The sequence below is a fragment of the Alligator sinensis genome, unplaced genomic scaffold (assembly GCF_000455745.1).
Source record: "Alligator sinensis unplaced genomic scaffold, ASM45574v1 scaffold274_1, whole genome shotgun sequence".
Classification (NCBI taxonomy): Eukaryota; Metazoa; Chordata; order Crocodylia; family Alligatoridae; genus Alligator; species Alligator sinensis.
Genome location: NW_005842124.1, coordinates 772,683 through 784,086, shown reverse-complemented (window position 1 = coordinate 784,086; position 11,404 = coordinate 772,683). Strand labels below are relative to the sequence as shown.

The 11,404-nt window shown below is 40.6% G+C and overlaps 1 protein-coding gene across 3 annotated transcripts in view; it reads left to right on the top strand.

Moving 5' to 3' along the window:
• Positions 1 to 608: 608 nt before the first annotated feature.
• The window catches only part of ZNF366 (zinc finger protein 366), an 88,861-nt gene continuing 78,065 nt past the window's right edge, over positions 609 to 11,404 (top strand). For all 3 annotated transcript variants that reach the window (XR_003094368.1, XM_025205661.1, XM_006024905.3), the window contains exon 1: positions 609 to 763. The gene's annotated coding sequence lies outside the window, so the exon portion shown is untranslated. The remainder of the gene's footprint in view (positions 764 to 11,404) is intronic.

Here is an 11,404-nt window from a genome sequence, read left to right as displayed (position 1 = left end):
AAACCAAGGTGCCTTTTCATCTGTCTTTCATTTCTTACCTTATAAAACCAAACTAATGATTTGTTGTAACCACAAAAGCTTTCAAATTACCCTCAATGTGTAATTTTTGTCAAGTATTCAGTAAATTTAAATTTGCACTTCTTTTCCTCACACCAATGGAAGGTTTCTTCTTTTTTGTGCCCATGTGTGTATTTGTTTTGTTTTTACTGTGTCATATAAGAGTTCTCCTTGTTTGTAGCTAAGGATTAGGTTATCTGTGCTCTTTGGCTAACACAGTTCTGCACATGAGATATGGGCATCTAAGTTGTAGCCGCTTCTTTTGGAACTTCATTCGTTTTGATGTCGTTGCATACAGTGAGCGATAAATTAATTCTTATGAAGCCAATACTGCAATTATAATATTTAAGGAATTCCTTTTGGTTTGGTTATATTTATTTTTCCAAACATTTTGTTTGAGAGAAAACGAGATTGCTATCTACTGTTTCCTTATTTTTTTGCAGGAAAGCAAAGGGTTGTTGACTTCCTCTCCCCTCCCTTCCTTCCTTCTTTCTGAAGGTACTGTACTCATCTGAAAAAAGAGAACGAAATGATTGTTCCTGTTCTCTTTCTTAAGTTGTTTCAGACACTGTCCCTACTAGTTTTCAAAGTTTATTGCAATCTCCACACACGGGGGAGAGAGAGAGAGTACAGAGAGTGAGAGCGATTGCCAGCAAGAGAGCAGGTAGGGAGTATAGGGCAGGGATCATTCCAGATTCAGCAACTGGTAAGTTATTCATGAAAGTATTTTTGCTTAATGCTTTAGAAGTTTAATATACACCTTTATATTCAGGAAAGTCATTTATAAAATACAGATTTTTCTTGTTAAAAAGATAATGATTGTGCACACTGGCATACAGTATATATTTAAACTTTGGATATCAATAGTCTGTTTTCTCGATACCACCATTAGTAGCATGAAGCTTAATCTAGGATATGTTTTCAATTAACTTGATAATATTTGCAATGTTAAATTGTATAACTCCTTGCTTATGAAGCTGGATAGGTGACTTCTTACCAGGAGTCTCTGCAGCTTATTATAGGCTTCATTCACTCTCTGTTGAAGTTTTGAGCAAGCTTCACTATGGCCATAGCAGAGGTAGAGATAGGTAAGTGGGTAATGTATGACTAGTGTATTTTATGTATCACCTGCCATTAACATCCCAAGAATTCATTAAAATGGTAAATCAAGCCACTGAGCTTCAACCAGTGTGTCAGAAATGAGGATGGATTGGTTTTTTTTATAAACAGAACTGAATTATGTGCGAGTATATGTGTGTGTATCTCAGCACTTGTGCGTGTGTATATAGTCTGAAAACTGTGCCATTTGACTACTTAAGCAAATTCCAGTATCATTTTAAAACCGAAGACTTAACATGACAAAGTATGTGAACAATACTAAGATTAATTACCAAGGCTCATGAAATGATAGACCAAAGTGCTGTGCATGCATTTACAACCCTTATCTACCACTGGCTTGTCAGCTACAGTTTCCGAGTATCAGATACAAGATATTTAATGTAAGCTAGCAAAGGTTTACTGCACAGCAAATACTGAAATTTAAGCATGCATTTTATTTATTGTAAAGCAAGTGAACAGAAAGATCAGCAGAGGCAACAAAGATTAGAATAGGTGATCAGATTTCTGTGAAAAAGCCCAATCATCTCCTAGGTTAATTCTTATTTGCAAGTGGAGACTTCCTGATCTTTAGTACCTTTTGCTGGATGTTTAAAATCTCAACAATGTTGTTCTAAATAGGGTGTGGGAACAGGGCATCCCAGAACTGATGTAGACAGTCAGCTTTGGCATCTAGTAGAGCCTCTGAAGTCTGTGGGTACTAGAAGTGACTGCCTTTTCTCAGGAGAGGCATATTTTGCTCTTCTGATTGAACAAACTGGTCAACAGATCCTTTCACCCTCCCTCTGCCTCCTTTCTATGAGTTTTTCCATTGCAGGTAGTGATTTACCCCAAATTATAAAGATCTCCCTTCCCCCCCCCCCGGGCACATTTTAACATAGTGATAACAGGAGGAATAACTGTTTACAGATATCAGTAGTGAAAAGCATCAACTTTGTCTAGTTTGGTGCAATTATGAGCTTTATTTAGATCATATTTCTCCCACAAAGAGTTATGCCACTATTATAGAGAGACCTCTTTTCAAATGCACACATGAAATAGGTTGGGCATGTTTTTCATTTGGGAAATTGGTTACCGTTTAGCTGATCAATTGTCTGTTTTTCCTGACCAAGCATGGATTTAAACAATCAAATGGGGATTTAAGCACCTATTTTGGCAACTGCATTTGAAGATTGGATCTTCACCTCTACATCAAACAGAGAAGCCACTTGCTTAATCAACAGCTTCTGTGGTTGTTAAAACAATAAATAAATCTCAAACTGCCAAATGACCATGAAAATAGCAAATACCTCTAAGTTCTGAACTAGTTGGATCCAGAAGTTTGTTTCAGCCTACAGTAAAGACAGGAGTAAACTGCACAGTTTATATTACAAAGTTTGAAAAATTATAAAAAATCATGGATGTTTGAGGTCATTGTTTGGGTTCATGCTTCCAGGCCTTTCTCCAAGAGCTCTAGGAAAAAGGCAATTCTACAAGTCTAAATGAAAAAATAAAACCACCCTTCCCCAAGCATAATTTATATTTGTAGTAATTAGTCAAAAGTAATATTATGCTATTTTAAAACTCAGTTCCTCATTAATATTTTATTAAAATAGCCCTGCATTGTAATACTGCATAATTGAATTGTAACTGGAAAGTGGAAGCTTTGCGTTTATTCTTGGATTTCACCTTTCAGTTTCATTTTTGTTTGATGCAGTATTTCAGTTTTGGTCACTTGCAGCTTTTTTTGTACATTTTTTTCTAAGCACATGACAGTAGCATTTTATATAAAGACAAATTTATAAAACAGGCGCACTTCTATTTGAGAGTTCAGGAAAGGGAGATTTTTGGTTGATATGTTCTTAGCTCACATTGAGAGAGAGTAACAGGCAGAGAAGCATCCCTTATGAAAACAAAAAACTTTGTACAGAATAGTAACCGGTTTATGGCAAAAAGTTGAATGTTTGTGAAATGTGGTTTTAGTGATTCATTTCTATACATCATTAAAAAAGAAATTGTTTTCGTGGAAGCAATGACAGATATTTTTTTAACATGCTTAAAAACTTGTTTTTTAATAAAGATACTAGTAACTTTTGAGAATTGTTAAAGTTGAACCGTTTCATTTTAAATAATGAAAAAGTCATCTTGAAAACTACTTCAATAAAAAAATGACAATATGTTCTCATGGTAGATATACATATAAGTGAACCCAATCCCACAGCCCTTAATTTCTGTGGGCCCATGGAAGTCCAAGGACAAAGAACTTTATCAAAAACCCATCAATGTCAATCGGTATCTTTCTGTAAATTTCAGTAGGCCTTCTTTTGGGAGGCAAGAACTGTAGACTTAGGGGTAGATTCTCTGCTAACATAAATTCATGTCAATCTGTGTGTTACCAATGGTAGCGCACAGATTTTCATCACTAGAGGAACCTGTTCTCTGGCACAACATGTTTAAAACACAATATTTCTTCTCACATTTTAGCATCTATTTTATGGTTTTTCAGCAGTAGGAGAATTTGGTCATTGAATTATCTGGTATTTTACACAGAAATCTAGAAGAATCTCAACCTAGTGCTTATAATGTAGATATACAAAGTGCCTAGAGCACTGGAGGACACATATCCAGAAGAGATATGCATTGGTGTGCCAGCATGATGCACGTGTGTGCTGGCAGACATTGAGGCTTGGTCTATTTGTGAGGTAGAATTATGATGGAAGAAAAATTGATGGTAGGTTCAAACCAACAGCTCAAAACAAAACAAACTTACAGCATAGATAACCAATCATAGAACATGCATCACTGTGGCTCTGATATAGTAAAGACACCTGTATGAGTGGACCATTTCAGAAATGCAGTAAGTGCTATATACAGTCAGAAAGTAGTTGAAATAGTTTAATTAGTATTTAATCAACAGACCTTCAACACATTTATTTCCTGAAAGCCATATTTTCTCCTAAGTATCTTCTTGGAAAATATTGTTAAACCAAATTAACTGTTAAACCTTTTAAAAAAAATAGTTTTTCCAGTCCCGCTCCCCATTCCAAGGGAGCTACTGAATAGGGTGAAAGATCAGGTCGGGTCAGAGAAAAGAGTATTAGCCAGAAAAATAAACTAAAGCTTTTAAATAAAGGAAGGATTTGCAAAGAAGTTAGCTGGGGAAAGCAAACACTGGGAAAGCCAGATACCACCCTTCTGTTCTTGTAGAAATAGTTGACAGTGCTAAAACTAAGCTTAAGCTAGTAGTTACAATGCTGGTAAAGTTGCAATGGTATATTTTAAGAGTGATATTGAGTGAAAGGGTTAACAATGTTTGCCCAATCAAGAGACTGGACTAAAGGAACATTCAGCAGTTATCTATGATAACTATTGTACTACACACAGGATGTCTGACTTGCTTGTGTATCCATTTGGCAGGGATATTGTCTTGCGTATAAAATTCTAATGATTCTAGGAAATAATCCTATCTTTTTGGAAAATGTGTTTAACATTTTTGTTTAATGATCAGCTATCTTAAAGCTATGCACCAGAGTCTGCACTACCCTGGTTTGGTTGGTCAGAAAAACATGTCTCTTATAAACTGATGACTATAAGGGTGCTGCAGTGGGGGTTCTGTGAAATGAAACAATTGCACTAAAATTGGTCATGTATTAAAAGAAAATATTTGAGATATTTCTGAATTTTTTTTGAAAACGTATAAATATTGTCCTGTTTGGTGATGCACACTCTTTTTATTGATTTATTCCCCATTTCTTTTTCATAGTTTGGAGACTTATATTATCAGTGGCACTCAGGGATTCAAACTGGGCAGGAACAAAATTATTTTCTTTCCCAGCTGCATCAAGCAGAGCAAATACTTTTTGGTCCCCCTTTTTAGATTTAATTAGGTGAAAGCAAAAACAGTTTAAACAATTTAATGAATTTAAAAACTAAATTCCAGTTTAAAACAAATGGGAGGGGGGAATGTTTCACTAACTGGAAAGCAAACTTACCTGCCCTCCTATGGATTTTTGCAAATGGATTAAAACTGAAAATATCCCAATTCCAGTGGCCTATTGAAATTGGGAATGTAAGGTGTCATTTCATATGCACAGGATTCCAGAAGCCAGAAAAAGAAGCTTTTGAAGATTCCTGCTCTAAAATTATGAGAGATACAAGGCAAAATCAGTTAAGAAGTCTGGGGAGAGCCTCACTTCTCAGTGAACAGAAAAATCCACAATCCACTTTTCTATAATTGGTTAGGAAGAAGTGCGATTGATTTGAAATTTGTAGCTCTACTTCAACAGAACTGCATTACTTTGTTGGTGGTGGGTGCTATCACCATTATTATTATTATTATTAGGTAATGCTGTACTAAAAGGAGAATGCTAGCATCTATCAATAAGATACTAAGGACCTGATCTTTGGGGCTAGGGACAGAAATTACACATAAACCAGTATAAGTGATCAGAAACCGGTTCAAATATGAACATAGCACAAGTTCAGTTCACATAAACCACTTTCAAAATGGCCAAAACATATTTAAGATAAACATGGATGGCTGCAGTATCAGACTTAACTGATTTAGGTTAAACTGGTTTATTGAACTTCTGTTGCAGATCCCCTCCAGATTCAAGTTAACTCACAGTTCCCAGTATCCCAGGATGCTTTGCACCAACCCTGAAAATCTCCTCTCACAGGGTGGGTGGGCTTTGAGCACTTTGAGCTGGGGCAGAGTAGGCCCAGGCTGGCAGCCGGCTTGTGGGGTCAGCCACATAGCTTCACAGTTTCGACACTAATGCTCCAGCCAGCCCCTCCGCTACCTGATGCTGCCACCCGGACCCCGGGGCTGACCCCCTGAGCCTGCTGCCAGCCCAGGGCTGCTCCTCCCCAGCTCAAATTGCTGTGGTCTCAGGTTCATCTGTAGATGCTGCAAATGAAGTCAGAGTTTATTGCTGCACCATAATAGCACATGTAGATGCACCCGGTAGGTTTAATGAAAAGAATATACACAGTTGGAAAGGAATTTAGATTTATGTCCTCCTTTTGGAGGGGTACAATTTCCTCTGTTTCTAATGAGCAAAGTAATTTGTTAGAGCAAGCTATCGAGGCCTCAGGCTCACAAAGGTTCATGAGTAGAGATTTCAGCAACTGTGCAGAGTCAAAGCAGGATTCATGTCTTAATGTAAATATTGTAGAAAACTATAGTGAAGTCTCTGAATGGGGATGAACTGACAATAGTACATTCCTAAGTTTAACAGGAATTAGAAGTGCTCATCTCATGGAAAAATATTCACAGATGTGAAGGAAAGAAGTGTTCTGCAGTAGTACAACTTATGCTTTAAAAATATGGGGAACCACAGAAGCATGTAAAGTTTACAACCAATTTCCTTGCTTAATAATGAACTCAAAAAACTTGTTCCCATTACCAGAAGCAGTACAGACTGGAAGGCAGTAGGTGCATCTACATGTTCATTAATGAGCTGTGGCTACCATGCATTAAATTTAGTACTTGCGTACAGTATCATAGCAAGGGGGGTGCAAGTGGGGTGACTGCCCTGGGCGCCAAAGTGAAAGGGCACCAACAGGCACTGCCCAGCCAGGTTGGGTGCAGGATGGAGCCACGAGTGGCTTGTTTGTGGGTGTGTGGGGACAAGGGGAGGCCAACTCTCACCACTGCGTGTGCTCCTGGGCAAGCATGTGGGGCATGTACCCCGCGATCTGTGTGCAGGGTGAGGGCGGACTAACACTGTGGGCTTTGCCTTGGGCACCAAACTTCCTTGTCATGGCACTGCTTGTATAATCAAGTACTAAATAAATGTGCAGTAACTGGAGTTACTGTGCAGTAGCACCAGAGAATGCTTTTTAAGTGATGTTACTGTTCAGTAGCCTAATAAAACTACACAGTAGCGTATGAGTACTGTTTGTGCTGTGACATTACTGCACACTATTATTAGGTTACTGTGCTGTTAGTGTCTTGTCTAGATGAGCCCAGTTTCACCTGAATGCTGGCTTTGGGGAATGTCAATGGAAACAGAACAAGACTTCTATCTCCGCACATATAGAACTCCCACACTTTGTTGCAGGAGATGCAAGATGTCCCTCAACCTACATTTAGGCCACAAGTCAAAAAAATGTAATTGAATGGGAGTCAAAAAAATGCAATTGAATGGGGCCTATTACCTTCGTTAAGTCACCAATTCATTGTCTTTTCTTCTCATGGCATAAAGCTTTCTGCAGCCAGGTTGGAACATTATAATCTAGCCCAGAAGAATGACATAGTTTTCACCCATGATCAATGACAGGCATCCTGTGAGAGCATCAGGATCCAAGATGGCTTTAAATGAGGAACTTCACTATCTCATCCACCACTGACAAAAAGAGGCGTAACATATTTAATCCAACAGGAAAGAGGAGAGAACATGCTCTTCTTAGTAAAAATTCACACAAATTAGTTTGACCATTTGTCTTGGGGTTTCACACTGCCCCAAATCATTCTAGACTCTAAATGCTTTCCACCATCTCCAGCAATAATGAAGTCCCTAGGATATTTCATGAAACCTCTGACAATTGCCCCTTTTCAGGGTAAAAACTCTGAATGACCGTTTATTAGTTTTATTTACTGTTTTAAGATCAGTTCATTTTAGAAGTTGGCTGTTTGCCAGCTTTGTGGGTGTGTGTCCGTGTAGAAGGAATTTAGTTGCTTGAGCATTATTCTTTTGACAGAAAGGACTTGTTTAAAAAACTAGTCCTCTGGGATTACTGATGGCTAAAATGATTGATAATGGCCTAAAAATGTTATTGGAGCTGTTTGAAAATACTTTCTAAATGCTGATGAAGTTTCAATTTAAAAGGATGCAATTATAAAGATTTTTTTTGGTAAAAATTACTTTTCATTTTTTTTTTACCAGATAAAACAATTGAATATCATCATATTCATGATGCTAGGTTACAAATGAACTGCAATTTCCATTCTGTGCTTCATTTTTCAATAGACGTGCCATTTTAAATTGTATTGGGTTAAAACTTAGTCTTTTGTGTATTCCCCTCCACCTAAATTGATTTAAAATCATTTATTTTTAATGCAAAACTTGGTGTCAATATCAAGTCGTTTTTCAGGTGTTGCTACTAAGAATGGCTTGTTCTTAAATTAAATCCTTCATTTTTGCTGTCACTGAAGTTAGTAAAATAATAAAGTGCTCTACACAGGACATATTTTGGTAGATCACGAGGAAGTACTGGCTTCTCCTACTACTCAACTAATTATAAGGTTCAACTTTGGCACTACAGGGTAAGGGAAAAGCCAGAGAGGAAGTTATCTTAAATTACTTCCTTGAAGGTTTTTGGCTTGATCAGTCAGAAACACTTTTTTTTTCATTAGGGCTAGAGTACTGTGAAGTGAACCCTGCTCCTTCCACAAAAATCAGCCCTTCCTTTGGACCTCATATGTATGAGATAAGAATCTAAGAAGTATAAGTTCTTTTTTTCTGAATTTTTAATTCAAATAAGAATAATTATTTGCTTTTCATCACTTATAGGCTTATTTCTTATGCCTTATCAAAGAAGAAATGCCAAAGCATATAAGAAAGGCCACCCTGGAATGAATGTTATATGACTGCAATTTGCTCATCACATCCCTTGCAGTCACCTATTTGCCCTAGGGTTCAGTAGAGTACCTAGGAGAGGACAAGAAGAGCAACAAGTTAAGAGGGGCATCGAAATGGCCCCCTATCCCATGGAGTCCATGCCCCAGCAGCATTGCTGGGCTAGGGACTCCAGAACAGTTCCTGGCTGCTGTTGCTTTTATGAGCCACAGAGCTGGGATGGGCAGAGCATGCACAGCAACAACTCAGCAGGGACTGTTTAGAAGTTCCTGGCTGGGTAAGGTTACTGCCCCCCCGCCCCTCACAACTTTTGCGCCTGTGCCCTCCCTCGTCCTGGCTCTCAAAACCTGTAACCCCTTAACCCAGGGGCGGGCAATTTTTTCGGGTTGTAGGCTGTTTACTGAGTTTTGGCAAGCTGTCAAAGCCGCATAGATAGCCCTGCCCATTGACTGGTGCCCCTCCCGGTCTCCATCTTGGGACCAGAAGTCCCGCCCTCTAACCCCTGACCTTTGCCACCAGAAGTCCCTCCCCTTGTTCCTGGAAGTACTCCTTTCAGCAAGGGTAGTTGCCATCTCGGAACCAGAAAAATACCAAAATATATTCTGAAAAGCGAACATCTAAAATATTCATTAATTAGATTTCAAAAAATATTTTTGCCCTGGTTTACATGTGTTTGTGTAGTGTACATAGAGGTGATTGCATAATAGCTTAAAATGAAGTCTTACTCTTGTATATTGTGGGGAGGTAGGTATAGGTTTGTGGGGGGCTCGGGATATGTGGGCTGAGAGAGCATGTGGGGGGGTGGAAATGTAGGGTGTGGGTGGGTATGACGTTTGTGGGGGCCTGTGTGTGGGAGGAGGGTGGTTGGGGTGTGTGAGGAGGTGTGGGGGTCTGCATGTATGGCAGTGAGGGGGGGTGTGGGTGCACGTGTATGATGGTGTGTGTGGGAGGGACTCGCCCTACAAACACACACTCTGCCCCTACCTACACACACAGTGCTTAGGTTATGTTGAACTATACAACAAAGGGCACTGCCTAATTTTTAAGCAGAGAAAATTCAAACCTGAAGGCCAGATTCTACCCTCAGATGTGCATGGACCTGCAGACACATCCACAGAATGTAACTGTTTACTGTATATCACTACACTAGATGGTAGAAGGGGTAGAAGGTGTGCAAATCAGAGGTAGAAGGTATGCAAATCAGGTATGGAAGGCATACAAGTGACTGTGATGACCAAGATAAAACATGCAATGAATGGTCTCTGTTGCATAGACACAACTCTTGGTAGCCAACTAGCATGTTTTGCACCAAGCGCTGTTTAAGATCCTTAAAATACTTCCCGGGGCAGTCAGGTTTTCTCTTGCCAAGCTCTAGCTCACTGCACAGCAGCTGTGGGGGCATTATCGTCCATACTACATTGTAACACATCGGGGCCCCAAGGGTGGCCGTGACGCCCTCTGGAGGTTCCACAACCATGCCCGGCTCCACCCCTAGGGCACCCTCCTATCTCGCCTGCCACACCTTCAAGGAAATATAAATAAATAGGGAGGCTGCCCACAGACCTTCTTGTAGCTCTGGTCCCACTGACTCCCCATTACGGTCCCTGGAACCCTACTAGTCCTCACTGATCCCAGGCCCCTGGCTGGGCCTCTGTAGCTAAGTGCGTAGCTCCAAATCCTTCCCTTTATCACGGCCCATGCCTCGCAGGTGTTACAGGTATGTTGTCCCTCTTTTGAGGCTTTGGCCTCCTTGGCCTCTGCCCCTTTAATCTAGCTAGGCCTTCTAGCCTAGGCCCGCTGAATTAGACCTGGCTTTGAGGCACTAGCTTCATTTGTCCCTTCTGTCACTGGGCCCTGGCCCCTGTATACTGAGCCCCTGGCTCCTGTGTGGCTACACCCTCCCTGGCACCAGGCCCCTGGCCCCTGTGCTTTAGCTTGCCCCTGGTAGGACTCAAGGCAATCGAATGTCCCCTGGGTACCAATGAGGCCTCCTTACCTCCCCTTCCAGCCTCATCCCAAACCACCAGTAGCACACAACATAAACACAAGTCCCTGGGCTATAACATAACTCACACTGGAAGTTGCCTCCTGCTCCTTTAAAGAGTGTAGGCCTTCACTCACTATTACAGCATCCTGGGCTCCACTGTTCCTGCAGGCAGTTGCAGCAGGCAGTCAAGCATCCCTGAGGGCTCTCCTGGGCAGATCCTCCTTCCTCTTCCAGCTGCCAGGGAGAGAAACCCCTGTTTTGAGTCAGCCTCAGCCTTAGGCCTATGAGCTCCCAGGGTCCTGCCTACATCTGGTCAGCAAACCGCCAGCAGGTGCCTGCCAATTGCTCCATTAACCTGTTGCTCTGGTGGCCTGCAGTACTCCCTGGCTGGGCTGCTTCTTCCCTTAAAGGAACAAAGAGCCCCAGGCTTTCTGTTACATACGTGTCCAACCCAAAGCAGCTGAGCCCTCACAGTTCTTCAACACTTACACAGTTGTCAAACTGAATTGTCAAAGGACTTCAACGTTTGTCACTATTATATCAGTTAATCCAAAAGAAATTATGTAGGAGTCTTTGTCATGGTTTCTCTAGCTGCCAGATGGGCCTTCTCTGTCCCATTCAAGTCTCATATCCATACACCAAAGTCACCAATATCACTGCCTTGCAGACCTTCAGCTTGGCA